This window comes from Poeciliopsis prolifica, unplaced genomic scaffold (genome assembly GCF_027474105.1).
Source record: "Poeciliopsis prolifica strain line A6 unplaced genomic scaffold, Auburn_PproV2 SCAFFOLD009, whole genome shotgun sequence".
NCBI lineage: Eukaryota > Metazoa > Chordata > Actinopteri > Cyprinodontiformes > Poeciliidae > Poeciliopsis > Poeciliopsis prolifica.
Window position 1 is genome coordinate 8949613 of NW_026562384.1, and position 11929 is coordinate 8961541.

Below are 11929 nucleotides of genomic sequence, written 5' to 3' on the forward strand. Positions count from 1 at the left end.
TCAGCGTCTCTGCTATTGATTAGCTGTGGGATGTGCAAGCAATGAAGGGTCATCAGGAGGATGTGTGCCTGTGTGTGTGTGTGTGTGTGTGTGTGTGTGTGTGTGTGTGGGTGTGTGTGCGTGTGTGTGTGTGTGTGTGTGTGTAAGAGAGAGAGAGAAAGAAGGAGAAAACAGGATTGTAAAAGCGGGTTTGGCAACTTTTAGTGTGATGATGATAAGAAGGTCCAACAGAAATCGTCCTCTATGTTTATACCTCTTACTCTTTTCAGTCATTTGCTTCTCTCTCCTTGTTTTGTTCATTTACGTTACCCTTTTTTTTTGGTAAGTTAGTTTTCTTCTACTAATTAAACTCCACTAAGATACAATCTTTCTATTTCCTGTCTCCTGCATTAGGGTACAGCAAACCCCGCCATGCAGTCAGATCACTGGGGGATTGTGAGGCCAAAGTGTAGTGCAGAAAATGCAAAGAAATAGACAGAAAAGTCAGGACAACTTGCTTCATAATAACCAAGTGCGTCCTCATTGCTCTATATCAGAGGAGGCTAGGTTTTATAACTTGTGTTTTAGTTCTTATAAACAAAGACGTTATTCCGCGACGTTCTGTCAGCATCGTTAAGATAAGTTAATTAATCGCTTATGGCTTTTTATTTGAAAGAGGATTCGTAGCCAATAAGAATTTTTGTTCTAGCCAAATTTCCTCTTCCACAGAGTTGATATCTATCTTGCACATACCCAAAAAGTAATTAGTGTACTTCCTGACAATATTCAATAATATAATACAAATTAAAAAATAATTAGAAAGAATAAAATTGAGTTCCTCTTGATTGTGTCTGAGAGCTGGGTGGTTTTCCTGTTGTTGTCGTTCAGAAGCGTACAGTTCATCTTGAGTTTTGTGTGACATTGTCTTAATCAGTGGGCACACTTTGACTGATGACTTTGCACCACTAAACAACTCCCTGCCAACATTCCTCTTTTCTTAATTGCAGTGACGTTTTTCTTACTTTTGTTTTCATTACCACAGTCCATTTGGTTCACTATGTCTGTTAGAAAGGTGTTTGGCTGGATGGACAACCGATTATGATGTCAGGATTCTGGGTTGTTTGGAGTTGCATTAGTGTTTCGATTATTTCATTATTTCTCTATTTCTCTATTTCTTGATTAGGTCAACCTTGTTTTTATTTTACTTTAGTATAGTCCTTCCTCAGTGACTCTAGATTATTATGTCCCTTATCTTTTGTTAATGTTAGATTTATTATCTTAGTTACCCGGTTTGTGTACCCAGCCTGGGGTGCAGAACACTGGAAAAGACTGTTGGTAAAAACAGTTTGATTTGTGAAATGAACAAAATAATCTTTTTATTATTACACTACAAAAACAGCCATTTAAAATGCTCTTAGCAGTATTCATATTGAATGAAACTAATTACATTTCAGGGAATTCATTGATCAGTAGGAGACCTCAACATTTATCTGTGTTTCATTGCTGGAAGTCAGTATTTGATTATTTGAGCTGTGAGTATGGATTATGTCCTTGCTGCATGCATAAGTATGAACTTCCTAAAGATATCAAAAATTATGATCTATTAATTCAAAGTTTGGTTTCTTTGGCTAATATCTTTTCAATTTAGTGTGTAGAACTGTTAAAAATACATTTTGCAGGGAGAAAATAATATATACCGTTCTATAACTTGCACTTTGCAGACTGATAATGTACCAGATAAAAGTTGAATTTGCATAAAACCAAACTAATTAAAGGCTCTTCACTGCTTTTAAATGACATCTTCAACATTCTGAATATTTAAAAGACTCAACTAGGTCAGTGCTGTGAAAAAGACAAAAAAAAAAAAGTACAAAGTGTTGCTTTTAAGAAGAAGAGATAAGATTTTTATAATGTCACTTTAAATAAGTTCAAAGTTCTGGTGAACACAGATAGCTGCTTGCTGTCAGACTGTAAAGGTTTCCATGATGACTGGATTATTTCTGAATATCAGTCGATCTTATGGAAGATGGGATTAATTCGCTTGACGTTCATGTTCAGAACTCTGCAGTATGAGTCCTGCACTGTTTCTGCCAATCAATTACTCTAATCGTTATTTAAAGGTCAGCAAAGGATTAATTTAAAACCCTGACAGAGCTAATTAACAGAGTCAGCCTAAATGAGAGAGGCACTTTTTGATCTCAGGAATCCTGACTGCAGTTCATGTAATCTCTTATCCCTAATTCGAACTCCTTGGATGAGAATTAGATGTCCATTCTATCTCTTAGATCCACTTAGATATGACAATACTTCTTCATACATAAATCACTGGGAATTATACTTTTCTATAACTATGACAAAATTTTAGGACAGGGATCAAATGCATTTTTCTGCCCATTGCACCTGTCTTAATGCACTGATTTTCTTTTTTCAATAAACACGAATGCCTCTGCTGCTATGGGTTCAGAAAAATGCTACAAGAGGGATAAAACTATATCAGGGCTCTTTGTGCCCATGATATAGTTTACTTTTTACTTTTAAGTTAGACAAAATTGCATTAATTCACTTTTAATGTATTGTTCAGATTTTCAAAAAGCTCTGCTAAAATGACAGTCGGATTTTATCTCTGAAAAATCCAGATTTGACAGGTTTTCTTACTCTGGCATTGCCTTTGCCCAGGACATGACCGCAGACTGATGTTATCTGTTCTACTCACTGAAAACACATGTTCGGTATTATGTTTTTAAGAAAGTAAACAAGTACTGACTTGGTCACATTGAACAGACTGGACTGATTTAGGAGCAGAGCAGCGTAACATGAGAAAATTCCACGCACGCACACACATCCACACACGCATACTCACAGTCTCCAGTTTATGTTGCAGCTCAGGAGGCTGGTACCTGTACAATTTGTCTTGTGCTTATGTAACAGAGCAACATGTCTCTTGGACTCACTGTGGATGTTTTTAGCCCTGAATTTGGCAGATAAATGAAAGTGAAACCCACACATAATCCATATAGATACCAGCCCACTTGCTGAGTGGGCTGTTGTTGGGTGGTGTCGTCAACCCCTTTGCTAAATATGGATGACGTGTAATTTTCAGGGACCCACTTTACGCTGGATTACAGCTAGAAATTCAGAAATGTGTTTAATAGCTTTGGTTTAAAAGAAATGGCTGCAACAGCAACATGTCCAAAAAACAAAAAACAAAAAGCAAGGAGTGTTGTAACGTAATCCGTAAATACCACAAAGAAAGTTTAGTGAAAGCTTGAATTGGCAAAGTAAAACACACACAAACTAAGATGAGTTCTGATGAAAACGTCTGACAACATGTACAATCAGAAATGACGACAAACCAAAGGCGGGTGCTGTAATTGGTCAATTGAATCATGGTGAGCATACAGATGAAAGAAGCACTAACGAAGAACAACTGCTTCAAAGACTTAAAAACAACAGCAAGAGCCTGAAAAAACATGAACGACAAAAAATAAAATGCATATGATAAAAAAAAAATCATTGTGAAGGTGAAATCAGTGACGTAACATAAACCTCGTTGAGTCCCACTGCGGGAGAGCAGCTTTCACCTATGAGCTTAACGTTGCGTATCGATTTAAAACGTTATCTGGCCAGTGGATCGGGTAATTACCACTGTTGTCTCGCACAGCGATGTTTTTTGCATGAATGGTGCTCTGGGCAAGCTCCTCCTTCTGCTCCCCACACACAGCCAAACACAAATCAGCTCCTCTGGTTCACCACAAACTTGTTTAACATTCATGTCTGACCTGTCTCTATAATGAGTTTTTCAAACTTGTCTGAAACTCAGGTGGTCCTAAAGCTTGGAAAACATTGCAAAATATTTATTTTCATGTGCTTTGATGAACAGAGCAAAACTTTTAAAACTGTATATACTCCTTAAACACAAAATAATGACCCATTATGAAATCAAATGTGCATCAGACACCAGCTTTTTGAGAGCTGGTGCAAGTTTAGCTATTTCATTGTTTTAGAAATTACTTAGTTGTATTGTCTGGTTGTTCTTGTGTCAGTGGAGCTGTATCTTTTTAAGCGATCAGACATTAAACAATATTATAATATAGATCTCATATCTTTGGGAATAGCTTTATGTAGACTCAAGAATGATTTTCTCTCCAAAGTTTTTGCGGGACTTCAAATTAAAATATAATTAATGTTCTCAATGTGCACTATCATTTTAGCAAGGATGTGTTGACGAGATTGTAGCAGTAAATCTAGGTTGCACATTTTGATTGTTTTGCTTGTGAAACTCAAACTTATATTCCTGTTGCTTTGTGTTCAGTTTTCTGTTTGAACAGAGATATCTGTAAGAAATTGTACAACAGAAAAGAGGCATTCATTAATCTTCCCTTTCTGGATGCCATTCATCAGTTTGAAATGACATATTTTAGAGAAAGCAGAGTGGCAAGAAAATGGGAAAAGCAGAGAGAAACAAATCCAAAATGCATCATTAGCACTTTCCCTCCAGTCAGCGTTACTGTTGTGTCTGAATATTTAACAGATGTATGGTTGAGGTTGAGCTTCGGTGTCCTCCTCAGCCAAGAAGAGACGTTTTTGAAAGGTGACTTTGAATAATCACAACGGGGAACTCGGTTTGAAACCGAAATACAATTTTTTGCTGTGGTGTACAGCTCATTCAAAGGACAGTGCTAAATCTTGTGAGAAAGGAAGAACTGACTTTGATGGATTAAAAAGCAACAAATGGCATAAAGTCCAGAGTTTTGCTGCCTCTGTCTGTCAGATCATTATTTGAGTCCAAAAGCTGGTACTTTCCATCTCCTGCACAAAGCTTTCCATGTGTATCATACTTCCAGTCAGCAGAAATGGTCTCTTTCTCAAAATTTCCCTGCCATGGAAAAACAAGAAAGTTCCCATCTGGTTATCTTCAAAAAGGCAAAAGATTCACACCTTGACTGGTGAAACCACCTGTAATACATTTCAAAGGAACAACACAGCAGCCACACTGAGACCAGCAGGGTCTCTAATTCCTCCGTTTCTCTGGAATCAGACGTCTGGGCTTGCTGCCGAATGTTTCTTTTTCAGATAACGTGAAATATTTTGGCCAAAAAGTTCTCATATCTGTCTCTATCGATTGCCTCTTCAAATGGGAAACGGGGTTAAACTGTCCTTCTGGACTTTATTAAATATAAATATGAAGAAAAAGAAGCAAAATAGGAGAAATAATAATAAGTCTGCCATTTTAAAAATTCTGATTTATTTCTTGTATTTTTCTAAAAACAGAAATGACCAACCTGTTCACAGGGACAAGCTCCAGTATATCCAGAATAAGTGAGGGAGGACGAGACCTGAGGCTTAAGGGAGCTGAAAAATGGCAGAGATGTTTATTTCCTTCCTCTCACTACAAATGAAACTGCTGATTTGACTTTTACAAATTAAGCTCCACAAATCCTTATAGCTGGAAACAGATACCTGCAGACATAGTGGAAATGTTTTGTAGACCTGCATGATTTAATAAGCTTTTCTATGAATGCACGACACATCTACATCCCAGACTATTTAGCCGTGTATTTTCAGAATTTATGTGAAAGCAGAATCCATTTTATTACCTAATAGTGTCCTTGTCCAGTTTCCAAGGACAGGAGTGCTTCAAATCTTCCTGAATTTGGATTTTGTCTTTCTGTCTGACAGTGCCAGTAACTAACTTACATCCAAAATGAAGTCCAGACATTTTTTTAAAATTGTTTTTATGATCACGTCTATTATCTACAAGGATCCAAATGGATAAAATCAAGTTCTGCAGTTCATTGACACGGACCCCAAATTGAGCTATGTATTCACATATCACACAAATTTGTTCTGGAACCATCCATCCATTCATCCATTTGTCTTCTGCCTTCCTGAGGTCTGGTTATGAGGGCAGCAGGACCAGAATGTAATCCCAGGCCTTTCAGGGTCACAATATGATGCATTTCAACTCCTCTCAGGGGCAATTTCATTATTGTTTATCTCCACAATTCACCATTACAGCTGATAATCAATAACAATAAACTCATTATGGTTCAGAATGTGAGTGGAAATGCTTTTCTTCTGGCTAGAAAAACTGAATGGGTTGGAACTGAATGGCAACAACTAAGTAAAAAACAAGTTAGAGACGGAGTGAATTGACCAGGACCACAGTATCAGCAGAAATCATAGACCTATCTGAGAATCACTTTGCCTCGAACTCACTCTGCTTTTTAATGACTTTGCAAAGACGACCAGAATAAATTAGGTAGTTTTGGGCCCAGATTGATAATTGCTGTGTCATAAGAAGTCTACAGCTTCTTGTGTGTCTGGTTGTCATGCTATACCATCAGTCTTTCACTTGAGCTCCATGTCTCTGAAGCATTGAGTTCCACCGTTCTTTGCTCTCCTGTTATCACGTCTGCCCACATTGTCACGAGGACTACGGTTACACTTTTTCCCTCTTAATAAAAATAAATACTAATGGAAAACTAAATTCAATTAGTATTGAATTAAAGTGTTGAACACGTGAATGAGATTATTAAATGTGTTTGATAATCTGAAACATTTATATAGGACAAAAGTAAAAAATCTGTTAAGGGTAAAAACTTTTTCGCGTCGCCTTAATTATCAGTCAGTAATTCCGATCAAGACTTGATTGAAAACGCTGCTGGATGACTTCATCAGGAATGCTTACAGTTGCAAAATCTGGGTGTGAGCGCACATTGTTTGACAAAGACATAAAACTGGATGAGGGCAGAAGGGAGCGTGCTGAAGACTAATGCACGATGCTGCTGTTGCAAAAGGTACGTTCATCAGAGGGGATTCTTGGCTGATGATGCCTAAAGCTGGATATGGTTTGGCAGGAGCCCAGGCTGCACAGAGTGCTGCTGAGTGGACACTTTGGCAGCGAGAGGAGCCCCCCCACTATTAGATGATTGCCTCTGAGATTTTTATGAGCAATGGTGAGGCTTGTTATGTCTTCAAAAGTTTCTCCTGAAGTTCATAAGGATGATGAGCTCTTTGATCCTCTGCAGTGGAAATTTGTGAAACTGAATTGTGCATGCTTTATTACTTGGTTGGATTACATGTGGTGGACTTAAGTGATTGCTGGGCTTAAGGCTGTTTTATGAACAGGCAGTTCTATTTCTCTATACCCAGTTTCCAGTAAAGAACCGTGCCATTTCACCTTTACTACATAGACGTTTACAGACTGGATAATGTTCATCATGATTAAACTAATTGCATTGCACTAAGCTGCACATCAACACTGCTTCCAAATACCTGCCATTTACCGTAAGGCCTCCCGTTCCACCTGAGTGTAAAAGCAAAATGTCTTTTCTGAAAAATCTCTCTGTTTTAACAGCGAATGTGTGTCTGTGTGTGCACGTGCCGCACGATGTCTTAAGAGTGATTACCACTTTGAGTTAAGTTGTGATTAAAGAGCATTCATGCTGTCACTGAGAGATTGTAGAACAGATGTCTGTCAGAAGAGGTTTGTGGAACAAAGTCAGCTGACAAACTGGTATTGACATGAGAATAAGAACAGATCAGATGAATTATAGTGTTTAGGTCTGCTTTGTTTGTCCTCCTTTGATCGCAAAGCTTTAGCTGATGTGATTGGAGTCAATGTTGCAACAAATCAAAGTCTGCTGTGAGAAACGTGTTCTGTTCTCAGGTTTATCTGAGCTTTCAAATGGTCTGAAAATGACAATTAATGAGCAAAATTGGGAATGTTACATTGATTAGAAACTATTTATTTGTATGGAAGTACCAGAATTGTTTCTCAGATTTTCTGAACCTGAGATCAGAAAAGTCTGATCTGATTTGGGGTGCTGACGTTAGCCTGGGTTTCACATAAACATTTATAACTCCGTTTAGTTTAATTTAATTTTGCTCCATTTTAATTTGATCTTGAAGGCTTTAATTAAATTTTTTTATTTTGTTTTTATCCATTATTGTAGACTTCATCCTAAGTGCAAATGAATTTTGTTTTATTTAATTTATTTGTCTTTCTCTTCATTTCATTCTCATATATTTTGTTCACTGGTGTCTGATAAATTATTATTGTTCATTTTCAATTCACAAAAAATATACTGGTGCAGGATAAGAAATTTGATTATTAAAAAGTAAATTTACTGCAGTAATTCAGTTGACTGAGTTAAACACGTTGTACAGATTGAATCCACAGACTGATGTTCTCCAGCCTTTGTTTCTTTTAATTAAGATGATTTCCTGCTTACAACTAATAAAAAACAACGTGAAATAAAAATATTATATTAGGGTGTTGAAAACAGAACATTTTTAAGATGGAAATTTGGGAGTGATGGAAAAAATATTTTAACGCAAACCTAAAAGTTTATTTCCAAAAGGTCCTTTTTTGACCTAACAAATGAATTTGAACAGATGCTCCAGTTTACTGAGATGTGCCTGTATGTTATATAATGTATTTTTTTTTTAAAACTTTAATTACTTAGAATATTGTTAGTTTTCTTGCAACTTCTTTCAACTTCTGTAAATCAAATCACACTGGATTGGATGTCACATTCTCTTTGAATGAAATGCTATTGGTTAGATGGTTAAAAAGTATACATTGACCTTCAAACAATGTCTAAAATCAGTGTGGCATTTTTTGGATATTTTATACATCACTATTGTCATTTGGGACTTTGAGTCCAATTTATTTCGTCGACACTGAAGACGCCTGTCTTGCTGTGAGAAGTCGGAGGTTGTCCTCAAAATGAAGCGTGCTGGTTGATCCAGTCACACCTGTTCGGCTTCAAGTCTGCCAAACACCAAACATGTGCAATATTATCTCCACAGGAACCTTACAGACAGATAAATCGGACGCAGATTTTATCCACTTTGTATGCAAATATACTGCATTCAAACTACATGTTGCTTTGAGAAACAAAGAAATGTTTCCCTAAACTCACCGCCACATTCAGTCGCCTTTAGTAATGTGAACCAGATTTACAGTTTCAGATGTAAATTCATTGACCAAGAAGTTCAAAGTTCAGGTCCATATCCAATATAATATGCAAATGCTGTGAGGTTTTTTACTTATTAGAAAACTCTCCAAAGACCAAGCTAATTGATGCTTTGCAAAACAAATGAAACTTGACAAACTATTGAGGATAACAAGTTGTGCTTTCTTTCACAGATTTCAATGTTTTTCTTGCGTATCAGTAGTTTTTCAGTTTTAGAAAAGTTATTTACTGATTGAAATATATTAGATGTACAGCCAACTGTTTGACATTTTAATTTTTCTGTCTTCTCTAAAACTATTAATCTCGCTGGTATTTGGCCAAAGCTTATCTGGGTTTCATTGAGAAGAAGAAAAACAAAACTCACAAGTCTTGTTATTTTCTAAGCAGTCGTGTTTGCAGCAAATATTTTAACCATAATGGCGTAACAGTGGAACATTGGAAGAAATGTCACACCATCACAAAAAAATGTTGCTCTACAAGCGGATGGAATCTGCCAAGGGCCAGGAGGTGGAGTAAAATTAGAGGTCTTTAAAATCTCTTTGTTCAAAAACCTTTGTGCACATTTTTTCCTCTGTTGAGTAACTCTTATGCACAAATTAGAAACAACATTGGTGAAGTCTAAATAGGCAAAGAGGGCTGAACACGATACCAGATGTGAAACAGGGTTTTGGGAGCAACTACCCTGCAGATTGAAACCTTTTTTCATAAAATTTAATAAGATTATATGCAACATATTCACCAAAATCTCATTAGACATCTAACAACTACCCATGTCTTCTATTCCTTTTGTTTAAATGCTTAAACTACAAACAAAAGTTTGAGCACATACCTTTTGATCATCTTTGTCCATGTTGACTTTTTGTCAACATTCACGCAGTTTGGAGTATCACTGATTTTGATTACAACATGATGTTGTATATTGTCTGCTGTTAATGCTTCTGGAGCTGCCCAAGTGAACCAACCAGTAAGAATTGGTCAAATTATCTGACTATAGTGGAACTATAGTGGTCACATGGCCCTGGCTTCCCTGTAGCCTCTACCACTGTTGTGCTATTGGAATCCAAGGTACTTTTGGCATTCATTCTATATATCCTGATGATGTAACTCATCTGTGTGCACACAAAGGAGATTTTGGGTACGTTTGTGCCTGCTGCTTTTGGCAAGAGAGTCTGCACAAACGTTTTTACAAGTTACAGTGATGAATGTGACCAAAGAAATAACATTCTTCACAAAATGTCCGCTAGATCTTCAAAAACACCTAAAACTAAGGTCAGAATGTGAGTAACATGAGGAATACAGCCGTTCAGCGCTGATGTGAGAAATGTCTTAGACCCGAGGTGGGACTGCAACAGGCAATGCTATTCACATCGAAGCCAGAACTGACTCACTATAAAGTTGATCCTGAGCGTTGTCGATTGGTGCTTCGCTCCTCTGGTGTTACAATAAAGTCTCAACTTATGCTCACAAACTGAGCCATGTGCCTCATCATCTGGGCTGTTATGATCCCTAACCGGATCTGGCTTTTGGTGAAGTGACATGTTACTGACCATTAGTTCTTTCTTGGTTCAGTCCAATTTTCCATGCTTCACATCAATTTGACTCTTACTGGTTCCTGTAGTTGGAGATTGCTGTGACCAGGCGCTACATCCTCCAGGGATAAGGCATGGATGTGATGTCACAACCTCCTTTCCGTATGTTATTCTGCTGCAGTTTTTAGTGTGCCGTCAACGTATCGACACGCTGATGAAGCAAACAATTTTTGACCTTCAAATGTCGTACCAGTTTTCCTCTTAGTGGCAACACAACAAAGAACCATTGAAGCCTGGATTTCACTAGCATCAGACTCCTGAAGTTGTGCTGTGGTACCTGGCACCAAAATTGGCACCAGATTATTTTAAGTTTTGTAAGTTGCAAGGTTTGGATCAGAACTGATCCAAACCTCAAGTGGATCAAGTGGAAACTAAACATCATCTACAACTTGATGATCCTCAAAGGATTCTTCAAAAACTGCTCAGTTCATGACAGGGTGCATTATCAAGGTCAAACATATCACAACTATTTCAGCATGACAGTGATTGATCTGTATGCTCAGTCTTTCAGGGAAAAACAGATTGAACTAAATGTTCAACTATCTGTTCAGTCCTTCAGAAAAAGATTTAACATAGTTTGAAAATAATTCTTGGTTTGTAATGTTTCTGTCAATTTCCCAGAATTCACATAGCAGAAAGGTTTAAAAAATGTACTTAAGTTGGATATAAATCAACAAAGAAGAAACCAGCAAATGTAGGCAGACATTTCCAATGAGAAAACGAAGACAGATTAGGCCCGGTGTAAAAATGGTGAATCTCCAATGTCTCAGAAAATGGAACACTGTGACAGGAAGGTAACAGACAATCTGACAAGACGTTGAGAAGAGCAGTGAAAACAAAGAGAGGGAGGTGCAAGTGATGTTAATTAGCAGAATGAGGTGAGTGGGAGGACGCATTCAAGGCAGAGCAGGCATAAAGTTTGACAATGCTACTTGTCAAGTAATTCCAAAATAGATGGCAGGACTCATAGTTTTCCTATATTGTGCTTCCTGGTACCATTTTCTTCCACTGCTTTTTGTCCAGTTCAGCCATGCCTTATGTGGATTACAACTCAAAGGCCAGCCTTTGCTCCCCATGTAAAGTGTGCATTTATGAACCTGTTGTCAATTCACCACTATTTCATCCTTGTTTTCTTCCTTGAATCTTTTTTAAACCCCTGGCAAAGCAGAAATAACCTAAAAAGGCTGAAATTTAGAAGATGTTCCAACCTGGTCGTCTATATATTTATATATTATCATAGTTGCCAATTTTTCCAGCTTCTTACACATCAAATTTGAGAATAAAAGTTCCACTTTGTCACCAAATGACAAGTGTAATGATGACATAAACAGCCATCATCGTAAATCATTCTGTTGCCTGTTGTATTTTGTTTCTTTT